Consider the following 14,687-nt stretch of genomic DNA (forward strand, 5'->3'; position numbering starts at 1 on the left):
CCAGAGTGATCAGAGGGGGGCAGTAAAGTCACACAAGCTCTGTCTTCTCAGCGACGACTACACAGTCTTTTGATGAGCTGTTAGACATGTTTTGAATCCTCAAAGTTCATGTTTATAATGAATAGATTGATTTTATAAGCACAAGGGTAATATGGTCTGTGTTTCACATCAGCTAATTACTTAATGAAGTCACTCATGGGCCAGTTAATCTGAGCCTAAAGATGAAAATGCTTAATTTTAGCTACTGCAGGTGACTGAGGATGATGTCAAAAATAGGGCTTGCTGTGTTTGTGAAGAGAATATAACTTCTGCGTCACATGGAAAGTACCTGCAGAAAGATAAAAGCAGGAGACAGTTGCTTGCTTAAATCATCACGAAGAACAGAGGAAACATTCATATCACAAACTGCAGTTCAAAAGTTTATCACACCATAATGCAATAAACGTGCATGTCCCACAGGAGAGTTTTTCAGTGAAGACCACATCCAAATAACATAGTCAATAATCAATAAAGTAATTTAGATTAAATATTTGTTCTTGCATTGTCTAGAGATCATGAACTGGCGTGCCAAGTCCAACAAAATAAATCTCAGTGGCTGTTTAAAAAGCTAACAAAGGGCCAATTTCCTGCACAGACAGATTTAGTGTTGGGTGTTTTTTGGCACTGTGAGGCTGCAGTTACCTCTCTGCTACTCATGTATTTGGACTCATTTGTTAATGGCTCACTTCCAGTTAGAGTCCCCAAAAACAACTACAGCACTTCAAGTGAAAACATCTCACGGTTTACAAAATCAATTTGAGTAAACAATGAGGAGGCAAGAAGTGTGTTAAAGCAGGGCATTAAGGAAGGCATGTCTGTTTAGTTTGGTCACTATACTAAGTCATTGATGTAGTTGTGTTGATCCAGTGCATTGATTGACTGTGAAACAACTGAAGTTAATGTTTAATTCCTTGTGCACTATAGGTCATAAACCATGGCTGCTGAAACGACAATGCTAAACAACGCCCTTCCGAGGGCGCATTCGATAACCATCACAGCAGGGGTTGAAGTCCCATTTCGAAGGCTCCTTTCACTGCGGCAAGGAAACACGTCGTTCTATCCTCAGCCAACAAAGGATCCATCTGTCACACCCTGGCTCTTTGGGCTTGACAAATACGGGACACACACACCATTTTACGGAGTAACAAAAGTAATTTATTGAACAGATATCAAATGATTAAATGATCAACTAAATACTGTAAGTATAGAGTGTGAATGTCAGAATAATCAGAAGTGTTCAGTTCTTTATTGTCCCAGGAAGGGAAATTTGATTTGCAGCAGTGGACACAAAAACACAACAGATAAAACAGACGTAGGACAGTGCAACACAACCTGATGAAACAACCAAGAAACATAAAAGATGTCACTGTTCGTTTAGAAGTCTCACTCAAAATGGTATAAATAAATAAATAAATATAAAAGTACAATAGCTCTGCTTGAAAGTGCAGTCAAGGATTTAAAGAAGATTAAGAGCATTAATTGCACAAGGAACATATGAAAATTTATATCTGTTTGCCTTAGCCCTGGGCAGCCTGTACCGCCGACCTGAGGGGAGAAGAACAAATTCCTCTGAAGCTGTTAATAAACGCCATTCTCTTTCCATTGGCTCGAATTCAAATCTCCGGAGTATATGCTGCCGCGTTCAGACATCAGCTCACTCGAACTTTCTGCGGAAAAAAATACTAGGGGTCTGGCCGGAGAAACTCCTGGTAAAGACTGCACGAAAAATGCACTCTGGGTAGACTAATCTCCGGAGTTTTTCCAGGAGATTCTCGTATGTGTGAAAAGGGTTTTAGAGAGGGTGGCCAGAGCGGGACAAGATAGACTTTGCTTTCGTGAACAACTTGTCTGTTCCAGATATCTGACAATGAAAGCTGCCGAGCGCCGATTCTTTCACTGGCTGTATTGACGAATTGCATCGGGTCAAGCAGGCCCTGAACGTGATTGGTCAGAACTCTTTCTACCAATTGTTCAAAAGTCTTCATTACTACTGAAGTCAGAGCCACAGGCCTCAGGTCATTCAGCTCTTTGGGAGAATTGATCTTAGCCACAGGTACAACAATAGAATCTTTCCACAACTTGAAAACCTTACGCACAGTGAGTGACAAGTTGAAAAGATCTGTAAAAACGTCACATAACTGATCTGCACATACTTTAAGAAATTTGCCAGTGATCATATCTGGTCCGGGGCTCTTCCTAATGTTCCATCTTTCAAACATGGACCTGACAGAATGGACACTTGTAGGGTGTGCATGAGAGATAATGTAGTGCGTATGTTGTTAAGTGTACAAAAGCATAATAAAATATGAGGCCACGCTGCAGCCTGCAAAGAAAAGAACAAAAAAAAAAAAAAAAAAAATGAGGAACAAGTCAAACAATACGAACCACATCCAAAAGCAACCAACTAGGCCTTGATTATATAGCCTGGGAGCACCGGGCCCAGGTGTTCCCAGTAGTCAACAATTACCACCCTAATGTGTGATCTGGCCTAAACAGACAATACTTACCACACCATCCGATGCGTCTTTCTTGGCCCAACATGTCATGCCATTCATTGTGTGCCAGCTCTCAAGCGGTTGAGTTAAACACAGGGTTCAAAGTTGAGGTACTATCACCATGGGGGCATCGGGTCAGGATGCAGGAATCCAACAAGACATGAGTTTATGTAACAAGTTTATGTCCTCAAATAAGGTAGATCATAAGGGTAACAGAAGACACACATGGGATTAAACACCCATGCATTGCTGAACTGCCGCCCCATGTGAGGATGAAAACATAAGTGCAAGGGAGTGCAGTCTTAAATAAGGAGTAGGCAGGTAACTTCAATCTAATTAATTAGTCACTGAGTGCAAACGACAACCAATCAAGGGGGAGTGGAGAGAGTGAGAAACCAGGAAGTGTACTAAAGGAGGCGCAGTAGGAAAAGAGACGAAGTGAAAGGAAACAAATAGTGATCTTTACTACAAACACTTTTAAATAATAAATTTGACGCATTTCAACTCAATTGAAACGCTACCTATAGGCATGTTAAAAAAGCAGGGGCCTTGACATTTCAAATGCTCTATGAAGTAATGAGTTAAGTTGTGTTACGTTAGTTATGATCGCTAGTTCTGGTGCAGCAGTTGCTATGGGACTCTGGGTCGGCACTGAGAAACAAAAAAAGAAAGGGTAGATGGGACCTGGCTAGAATACTCCGTAATGCGAACGATCTCTTTTCAGTTCACACTGAGCCGTCGACACAGGATACGAAAGCTGGGTCTTTTTGCAGGAGCTGCATTCGTCAACTGATCTGTCAATCATTCCTGACCCGACTACACACAGTGGACAAACTCAAGACGTCACAGTTATACTTACTTTCTACAGTACCTGTGAAACTTTTCTGACTTCAGAGACATTGGATTGTCAGAGGCTCTGCTCCTATACTCACTTAATACTGTTCTGACCTAAATCATTCTCTGAAATGGGAGGAACAAAATCCCCTCTGCTTTTTGAAGTTTGTGTCGGGAAAGATGACAGGTTGGCCTCAAAGACACATTGTCCTATGTGCTTGTCCCTTAATGGATGTCTGATCTTCGCCTGTTTTCTAATAATATCCTGCTTGTAAGTTGTCTCTTCACACAACGTTTGGCATTCTTTAATTATGAGGCAAAGCAGTTTTTTTTAATCCATAGTAGGAGCAGCAGGATGGCTTAATAGCTGAAAAGCTCCCCATTGATCGTCCTTTCGCTGCTCTCTTGGCTCACTGCGGTATAGTTCCCATGAAAGTGGACATTTGCAGTAAATGATAACAGAAGGAAATTAGCTGCACAGGCCAGGAAAGCATCCTTTACTTTGTTGTGTTTTCCTTGAGTTTAAGTGCGAACTGCTCCTCCCTGACCGGTCAGCTCGGTGATGTTACATTAATGTTACATTATTTAGCAGCTGCATTAGTCCAAAGTGATGTCAATCTGACAGTAATAGGTTCATCTTAAGCAACAGTAAGACTGGACACTGGTGCACTGAGACAACGCAGAGGGTGTATCGACGTAGATTTGTTGTAATTGCCATGTTGTGCAAAGTTAAATGACAGTTCTGGTTGCTGTGAAGAGAGCGATGTAAAAGCTGATCCTGGAATTTAATAAAGTGTCTTGCATGAACAAAAAGGTCTATCTCTGTTTGCTAAATCAGCATCAGTCAGCTTTATTAGGCGATAACAGATCAGCTCCCACAAATTCACTGTGACAGCTTGAGCTTTTTTCCAACAGCTGAGTCAGGTTTTAATAGTCCTAATCACCCTGCTTGTCATCTCCGCGGCTGGTCCTTTTTCTTTCTATTCTTCATTGGAGAGCTTGACCGCTCGGAGATAATGGGGCCTAATGGTCTGTCTGAATGACTGAGGGACTGGGGGGAACATACAACACAGACACGTCTGCCTGAGTGGATGGTATCAGTTTTCCGTAGGGATGAAAATCTATTGTCTCCTTAAGGATCACTATCGTTTTCGACGATAGAGATTATCAGAATCAGATTTATTGGCCAGGTATGCTTACACACGCAAGGAATTTAACTTGAGTGAACTGTGCTCTCTTATGTACAGGTACAACATTAAATATCAACAATAAACATAATAAGAAAATACTAATATGTACATGACTAAACATGAAACAGTGCAGTGGTGAATAGTGCAAAAGATGCTGAAGTAACATGATAATAAGTAAAATGCAGTTATGTGGCAGATGGGTCAATTAACATATCAATTACAGTATTTACATAAATAAGAGTGCGTAGATTGATCATTTAAATTAAATAATATATATATACATATATATTCACAGTGACGGTTGGTTTGAGTCATAAAAAATTATGCAAAAACCTTTATCTATAGAAAAGAGGGTAATATATTTGAGTTTGAAAATAGAAAGTTTGCTATGATTACAAAAGAATGTGACTGTCCCCTAGTGAGTCTGAAGACAGAGATCTATAGTTATACAATATATATATTTTTTTACAGTCTACCTGCAGTAGTAGGCAGTGGTGGTGGGATGTAGGGCAACATGTTTCTGATAAGATCGGCGGTCTTTATTTTTAAGATTTATTTTGGGGATTTTTGTGCCTTCTTGGAGAGATAGGACAGTGGATAGAGTAGGAAATCAGGGTGAGAGAGAGAGAGGGGAATGACATGCAGGAAAGGACCCACTGGTCGGATCTGAACCTAGGCTGCCCGCTTGGAGGACTACAGCCTCTATACATGGGGCGTGCGCACACTAACCAATGAGCCTCAAACGACCCAGATTGGCATCTTAAACCACAAAAATACTGTCTTATAATGTTCAGTTTTAGAGCAGCTTGCTGTTGAGGGGTTTATATGTTTGTTCTCTCTCCTTCCCTTTCTGTATTTTTCTCCTGCAGGTATGTGAGTGTAGCCGGGGGGGCTGGCTTCTCCTCTCAGCAGCAGACGAGGCTCACCTGGCTCCCCTCGGCTCACCTGGCTCCCCTCGGCTCACCTGGCTCCCCTCGGCTCACCTGGCTCCCCTCGGCTCATCATCTTGACTATAAAAGCCAGAGGTGGATTCGGATCGTCCCCCCTATCCCCTTTCACTATCCTCTTTACCTTAACCCCGGGAAAAACGTCATGCGGTTAAAGACAATTCATAAAGGACTTGGGGAGAGGCGACCGTGTTCTTTTGACAATCCGACTACATTTCTACTAGGTTACATTAATATGCAACGGCAGAGGTTAATGACGTGGGTCTGCCGTGGTTCAATATGAATATATAGGCTACGAGTAACAAAAGTGAAACCACTGTGGAAACTCACAAATCAACATTAATCCAAAATAAGTACGATTGCATGAAATTAATTGTTACATTTATGCAAGATATACATCATGTTTTTGGCATTCAAATGTACAACTGCACAAAACATTCTTAAGTGAATTAAGTCGTTAGTTTTCTTGAATGGTCGGATGTGCGACTCACTTTAAATGTTGTGGCCGCAAGGAATTGTGGGATGGCATTATCTCATCTCCTTTGGTAAAGGATGGTCCAGTGTATCCTGTGCTAAAGGAGGTTATAAAGGAAGCATTGACCCACCTTTCCTTAGCTTTTAGAGAACTCAAACAGCTCTCATCATGGCCGCCACTTAGATGCTTCCGGGTCATTTCACTCAGTTAGGAACCTTCTTAAGAAAAAAAGACTTATTTGAATGCACCCCTGGTCTTCACTCCACTACTCTGCCAGATAATTCTGTCTCGTTCGGTAGTGCTCTGCGTTCTCACTGTTTCCTCCGGTGTTTTTTTTTTTGTGTTGTTGAGCTGCTTATTTTTGCAGTGTTTGCTGCTCTTGATATTTTTGTACTTACCTGTGTGTTTTTGGGGCTCATGTATTCCGGTGTGCCTCGCTGTTCACCAGTCTCAGTGTCTGAGTTTTCCTGTCGTCTCGAGGAGAACTTTTCTGGCCAGCCAACTTCCTGCCTCCACTGCCTGCTGCTTTTTTTTTTTTTTTTTTTTTTTTTTTTACATCCAACTACCTGTGTCAGTCTCTTCTCAGGGGTTTGAATGAAACCAAAACCTAACAGTTACCAAAACCTAATTCTTAAAGGAGTCTGTTTTTACTGTGTTCATGAAAAAAGGACATTACTGTACAGCAGTTACTTTCAGTCTAATGAAAAGTTCAGTCACACTACCGTCTGTGTTAGAGGAAAAGTGCCAACCAGCAGCCAACCTGATGTTATCATTAACCCCACTCATCATGGCTTTGTAGACATATTTGGACAGTTATACAGAAAGCTGTTTTTTTTATGTCAGGCTGGTGAAACACACACGCCTGTGGGGTAAATATGATAAAACTGTTCTAGCTTCTGTAATGCTATGTCACAGTCGTTGCTCCAGGTGCTGTGAGAAAAACACCAGTGATGTTTGTGGGGCTGCTCGGAGCACAAACAGACAGCAGCTGACAGTGTGGTTATATTCACTTGATAAGATAAGAATGATGATATGATATAAATACTGAAGTCCCTTCAGTCCACAAATCTCTCATCAATGTACCAGGTAGACATTTTGTTAAAGGTTTAGGGTCCCTACAGAACCCCTTTCTAATTGTGTTGATGCCTAAGGACCATTGTTGTGAAATTACCTTAAATTGGATGGTTTTCTTGATCAATTAGCACATGTTAGTCCTGACGGTCAACAGATGTTACCAGTCTGTACACCAACATTCCTCATTCCAATAGACTTAAGTCCCTTCAGTTATTCAAATCCTCCAAAAAATAAATATTTTGAAACATTAATTCGGTCAATTATTTTGATAATTAATTGGTGTTGTATTATGTATATCGTTGGAAAGCCTGATTTGTCACCTTTACAACGAGGTAGGCTATAACATGTAAGGATCGTCCATTTGTGGAATGAGCAACACAGCTAATTGGTGGGTAGCGCCCCCCAAAAATGTGCTAAAAAATCTCACCAATTAGTATTTATTTATTTATTTGTTAGGGACAGTGCATATTAATGAACAGCTGTAACAATTACAGCTGTAAAAAATGCCAGATTATAGCAGAAGTGCTAGATTCCATCTGTTGTCCCTAGGCAGGTAACAGAGAAAGACAAATTACAAATAAAATACAAATACAAATACAAAGGCACAAGTGACACAAAACAATAATAGAGGTTAAAGGTTAAAAGTGGTCACAGACTTGTTTTTCTTTTATCCACTGTTTGAGGTGTGTTTTGAAGGATGCATATGTTTGTGAGTCTCTTATTGTGAGTGGGAGAATATTCCAATATTTAGTTCCTTTGACTGACAGAACAGTTTGAATGTAGTGCGTCTGTGTGGACCTGTGGGGACCTCACAGTCTCCTCGGGCTGTGGCCCCTGGTGCCGATCCCACTGGCAGACTTCAGCTTTATACCGCCCTTCAAAGGAGGAGGAGCAAGTCCGTGCAAAATTTTATGTATAAAACATGCATTTTCAAAATGAACAAAATTATGAAAATTTAGTAAATTATGTTTATCTAAAACAGTGCAATGGTGAAACGAAAATGGCTTTTTGTCAAAGATTTTTATGGCCTTTTAAAAAATAAATTGTATTGGTTTAAGTGTTGTGCCAGCAGAAAGTGACCATGTGGTTATATAGTATTCAATATGTGAAAAAAATCATCGAATAAAATGTACCGTCTTTGTTAATTGTTTGCTGTGTTTTTTAAATGTTAATGTTGGGTCCAATGTTAGGCCTAAATATTTAAACTCATTAGCTAGACTAAGCTCTACACCTTCCAGGTAAACGCCGGACTGCTGAAGGCTGGTTGGCTGTTTAGTGAACATCATGCAGACCGTTTTCTTTGCGTTTAATTGAAGACATGAATCTTTGACCCAGCTTTGCACTTGGGTCATGGCTGTTGTTAAAATTTGTGAGACTTCATGAGCATTTCTGCCCTGTGTAAAAACAACGGCATCGTCAGCATACATTTGAATGTTTAAATCTTCACACTTCCGGAAGGTCATTTATATAAATAGTAAATAAAATAGGTCCCAAATTACTGCCTTGTGGGACCCCTGTTGGACAGTCAAGGTAAGAGGATTTGGTGCCAGAGATGGACACACATTGTTTTCTAATTGATAAGTATGATTCAAACCAGAGTAGTGCTTCCTGTGAAAAATTGTTTCATTAAGTTAATTTTGAGAGTATTATTAAAGGGGCAAAATAATTGACTGAAATAACATTTCCAAACTTTTTTTGAGGAGTTTAAATAGAAGAGATGACCTGATACCTCCCATACAACTCTTAATTGACATGTTAAACCTAATTTTGTCAAATAATGATTTTCCTTTTGAAACTGATGTTTTCTACAAATGCAGGGTGTTGCAATGGGTGCCAAGCTTGCGCCAGATTGCACTCATCAATTCATGGGTTGTCTTGAGAACCAACTGTTCAACAGCATTTTTAAGACAGCTGAGATTTGTTGGAGCCGGGGGGTATTCCATCCACATAGCTAAAGAAAGCCAGGCTCACCTGAAAACGTCAGGCTGTCCCCCCCTGCAGAATAAGAAAGTTTTAGATTTACTGGGCATGATATTCTATATTAAAGTACATGAGAAATTCCCTACATGTATTAAGACTTAAATTGAAACAATGTGTGCCTAATGAGTTATTTTCGTTCGACCACTTTGAATTAAGATGATATCAAGGTCTTACCCTTTATTAGATTCCATGCAATATACATGTAACTTCAGTGAAAACCCTTTGGTTGAAATCAAATTCTCTTCTTCGTCTTCTGCAGACCCTCGTGCCAGTGAGGATGCTCGGAAGATCCTGGAGTCATGCACAGAGACATCTTGCCTCAATGTTTGTAATAAGCCACCCTCCATCACAGATCATCTGTAAGCACAAAGGATTGAATTAACTATACATCACACTTTGCTTGGCAGAGCATCCATTTATGATTGCTCAGCATAAGAGTGGCTGATGCGTAATGTAAATTCTAATTCAGAGTTTAAGTCCCTCCGTCTGACAATGTATGGACAGCTTCTCCCAGTACATGCCTGGCTATGAAAATATTTCCTGTTGATTTCCATCCTCTCACTCTTTTGCCTGCTCCACTTTTCCAGAAAATGTGTGCTCAAACACAAACACAGCTCATTTACATTTAAAGGTACAGACACAGAAACAGGGCTGTTCTGAGCAGGGCTGAAATAGAGGCATTGATAGGCATGATCAAATACAGGATCAGAGTGGATTTAGAACAAGAAACTTCACAGACATGTAATGGGGAGCTCTGAGACTTATTTCAACTTGCTGAAAGGGAGGATTATAAAAAGAGATTGAGATAAAATAATTGAGATAAAGTACAAGTAAGAGGTTGGGTAATTTGTAGAATAGTGAAGTTAATCTTTTCTGAGAATAATTTCTGAATTTTCCCTTTACAGGCATAATCATTCTTATGTAACTCTAAGGTTTCTGAATGCGACCAGATATAAATCATTCAGAAAACCTTATCCATATCTTCAGTGCTCATTTTATTCTTCATCATTGTGCAGAACTGATTTAAGTCGTTAAACCATCAAATCAACCACTGTGATTGTTGTGGAAGCAACTTCAGAGTAACACTTTTTTGACGTTGCAATACCAACTGTTTACCACAAGGTGGTAGTAGAGACCTGCAGAAGTCAGCCAGTCCTCAGCAGAAATCACACAGAGACATGATTTAATGGGAGGGAAGGAGAGCTGTGCAGATCAATGGAAGCATATGTGCTGGGAAAAACCTGAGTCTCAACATGCTCCTGGCTTTGACCAGTGCTTTCACTTTCATTTTGTTAGATCATGGACTAAACCATGTTCGCTTCTCTTCATAACTCCCCATGATGCATCTGTAATTGTATTCCCAGACTGCATGCTGACTAGAGTACCTGCACAGCTGCAGTTCATAACCTTTAAAACATGCAATTATCACAGTGCTAATATAACTGTTAATTCTTCTCAGTTTTCCATATTTAACAGTAAATTATCTGTCTCATTGTAGGCTCTTCTTTTGCTCCATAGCTAGTCTGTTTTGGTGTTTCTGTGGTTGTTTTGTATATTTGTGTTGTCATCCCTGGAGTTTTTCTGTCTTTATACTTGTTTGTTTTTAATCGTGTATTTGACAGGGACATGTGGACTGAACATTGCTTCACATGTAAAACACAAAGTAGATACAGGTGCATACAGATTTCCAGCCGTGGCTATTTGCAACACCTGCTTCTGACTCTTTGAGGATTAAAACAAAAACAAAGAAATACAGAAACAGTGATACTACACAAATACAGACATTATAAACTCAATACAAAGAAGAGACTTAATAAGACCAAACAGTGAAGTGAGGAGTGTAAGAGGAAACAGTCAGTGCTCACAGACTTGTGCTTCTGTTTCAGCCTCTGTTTCACTTCTTGTGTCTTAAAAACCTTGAACTCTGTCTGTTTGTTAAATTTCAGATGGTAATGTGTTCCAGAGGTGTGTTCCTCTCACACAGAAAGATGACTGACCAAATGTAGTTCTGTGTTTTGGTGCTCTGAAGTTTCCGCCTAAAGTAGCTCTTGTTCTGATTACGCTGTTCGGTTTGCTCACTAGCTGACGGATTGTTTCTGGAGTGAGGCCACAAAACTGTCAAAACTCAGTACATTGTGTTTCTTTAGAATGAGGCAAAGGTGCCATTTGACTGATTTCTGATCCATTATGTTCAGTGCCTGTTTATATGACCTGATGGGTGTAACATGTTGTTTGGTTGGCCTGGCCCCAGAGAGTTATACAGTATGAAAAGTGACTATTGCAGCTCTCTCCTCTCTGACCTTTCAAGCTTCTGCATGAACTCCAACTGGTCCAGCTGCCCGGATCACCACCAGAACCTCCTCCATCGAACACATCACTCCAGTCCTTCAACAACTCCACCGGCTCCCTGTCAAATATCGCATTGACTTTAAAATTCTCCTCCTCACTTTCAAGGCTTTCCATAACATCGCACCTCCGTACCTTTCTGATCTCCTTCACACCTACACACCCTCTGGGACCCTCGGTCCTGCCTCCTCCATGCTCCTCACCACACCTCCTGCCCGCCTATCATCAATGGGGTCTCAAGCTTTTAGCCGTGCAGCCCCCCGTCTCTGGAACTCTCTATCACAAACCATAGCCATCAACTCTCTCCCCACCTTCAAATCACAGCTCCAAACACACCTTTTTAGATTATCTTGTTCTGTCTGACCACGCCCTTCTCACTATTGCTGTTTTAGGTTTTTCTGTTTCCATGTAGTTGTTGTTTTTCTAAGGTGACCTTGAGTGACGGGATAGTGCAATAAAATGCATTATTATTATTATATGTTGTCGTAATAAATGCCTAACACGTAAAAACATGAACTCATCAATCTCTATTCTTAAATTGTCATTTTCTTTTTATTGAGAAAAACACATTTTTATCAGTTTTATCACAGTTTCCGTTAATTGACGTTTAAAAAAACAAGTCACTCAAAACAGAGGCTGTGGTTTCAGGGCCCCCCTGATACCTTGGGCCCCTCGGCCTGTGCCTTGCTTGCATGTAATCTAGCCACAGTCTTTCCTTCCCAAATAACTCAAGTATTAGAGATCGGCTACCAGGATTGTTTAAGCAATACAGCATTTATTTAGCATGTGTCAAACTAAAGGTTAAAACTTTGCTTGCTTTTGTTCCGGTTCCCATCTGGATTTTTTTGTTTCCACATCACTCCCATGTGTCTCTTTAATGATTCCTCCCTGTTATTTCCCTCAGTAGGGTGTCTATTTTCTTTTTAAAGTTTCTGTTTAACCAATTTCAATAGTGGAGCAGGCTGTGGTTAAAATCCGTAGCACTCAGGAACAGCAGGCGCTCAGCACAGCAGGGGGGGGGGAACACACTGTAGAGACACCACTCTCAGATGCAAAGCAAACATCTTCAGAGTACGTGTGGTAGAACAAAAAAAAGTAGATGGAAGAAAAAATGGGGATTATTCTGGCTCCTGAGCTCTCATGCAGGTGGAGGTGAACAGAAAAACTCCTGACTCACAAATCTGTGAGGTTGTGACCCAAACAACATGAGCACACAATCACACAGTTTGCAGATGTCAGCTTCCTCTTACCGTGTCAGGGAAACTACAGGAGATCTTAGGAGAGTTATGTGATCCCACACCAAAACTAAGCCGTCTCTCTGACCTGCAGATATATATATATATAACTATGTGCAGAACGTGGGCAAAGTTTCAGATCATGAGCTGAATTGATGTTGGAGTAATCCCAGGGTTTTTAAGCACTGAGGCCAGGTGCACCTTGATGAGTAATTATAGTTTTACATGGGCCGAGCTGAACACAACAGAAGGGAAGAAGGGACAAACAGCACAGGGAAACATGCAGCCGTAACACCCATAGACGTGGGAAAAGTTTCAGAACCTGAGGTAAAAGTGATCCCAGGATAAATCAGAGGGTGCTAAACGGTTTGTTCTGTAAATCAAGCAAAAATTACGCGATTTGAAACCAAGAATTTAATGAGACGGCTTCAAGCCTCTTGTGGCAGCCCTGCAGCGTTCTGCCCCACAGAAGGCTTTTCAGAGAGCTGGCCAATCAGAAGAAAGTGGGCACATTGGGAGGGGGGCCTTAAAGAGACGGTAGCTAATACAAATTGAATCATGAGGTTAAAATTAGGGTTTCTGCTGACGCCAGTATGAGATAAATAAGATATTTTTTTCCTTTATTCGGCAACTGAGGATGGAAAAAAAGGCCTGTTGAAAAGTTCATAGAAATGTAGCCAAGAACAATCCTACACCTGATTTTAGAAGGTGAGAACTGATGCAGTCAACTACCTGTCCAAACAACAACCTGTCCCAAAAAAAACAGAACTTTATATAACATGTGGTTTATTTAACACATCCAGGAGCCAATCTGTTTTTTTTTTAAATCTATTTCCTGTATTTGAAGCTGTGGTTCCAGACACCTGATGAATGTAAGTTATATACTTACAAAAAGCAGAACAAAAGCGGGTCCCAAAAAAATGGAAGTTACAGTATATACTGACACTCTTATGGTTTTACCACTTTTGATCTCTGTCAGCTCCTCAGGGGAGGAGCAAGGGGTCAGGGCCGACCTAGAAATCTAATTGGACACCCCAAGGTCCTAAACTTTGTTTGGCTATGTCTAAAGTCCTGGCTTCTCTGACAACACTGCAGCAGCCAGTATGTCCTCCGCCTAAGCTAACTCTCAATTCCTGTGACTGTATTTGACTGTAGAGGTCAAATTGCTCCAGCAACACTTGTAGTAAGAAGATCAACGTTATTAACAATTTAGACCGAGGCGTTTCGGCTCGTGGCCTTCATCAGGGTCATCAAGAAACAGATTAACAAACATCATTTAAATAGGGTGGGTGCACAATTGAAGGAAAGGTAAAAAAAATTCCAAAAGGTAGGGACAACCAATCAAATGCCTCCACATATGTGTGTATCAGCCAATAGGGCACATGCAAGTTGTTGGCCAGGTACTGTATTTGTTTTGACCAGAGAAGGTGTGCGGTTTTTTTAAGCATCCCACACGGCCGTTTTGGACGCCCCTAGGCTTGCCATGCAAACGGCAAACCGTCAGGTGTTGCAGCGATGGAAGCGGGCAAGCAAACTGGTTTAGACATAACTGATTCTACCCGACCTAAAAGCCTCTTCATGTTTCTAATGACATGGAGAGATGTTAGAAAGCAGAAAGGTTACAAGAGCAATGCAGATCTGGTTAAACACTGAAGCTTCAGTGTCAGTGACACGGTAACCTGCATGCACATCGACAGATCTCTTTTTGACTGCAGTACCCGTTTTAAACGCCAGGTGTCAGAGTTACATATTGCTCCTTTAAGTCCTTAAACAGTTAAGCTGAAATGTTACCCCTGTATTAGAGAAGTAAGAGTAGATATTATAAGTGGAAATAGAGAGGGTAAATAAGTTATTTTCTTTTATGTGCATGAGTGTGAGCAAACACTTCACACTTCAGGCCACCCCTGCATCAGTCTGTAGCTCAGTTGGGCCACCCGGATAACAAAGTCTAGCTCTGCCAGCTCCTGAGGGAAACAGTAGTCTCCTTAGCTGCTACATGCTTCACTTTGTTCACCAACTAGTCTCTTAAGTTGTCAGTGTTCTGTTTGATGCCTAGCAGGTGGTGTGTTTTT

The 14,687-nt window shown here is 40.9% G+C and overlaps 1 protein-coding gene across 1 annotated transcript in view; it reads left to right on the plus strand.

Moving 5' to 3' along the window:
- Positions 1-14,687, plus strand: part of nod1 (nucleotide-binding oligomerization domain containing 1) — a 475,392-nt gene that overhangs the window by 384,214 nt on the left and 76,491 nt on the right. The gene's annotated exons all lie outside the window — the stretch shown is intronic.

The sequence above is a fragment of the Labrus mixtus genome, chromosome 11 (genome assembly GCF_963584025.1).
Source record: "Labrus mixtus chromosome 11, fLabMix1.1, whole genome shotgun sequence".
Taxonomy (NCBI): domain Eukaryota; kingdom Metazoa; phylum Chordata; class Actinopteri; order Labriformes; family Labridae; genus Labrus; species Labrus mixtus.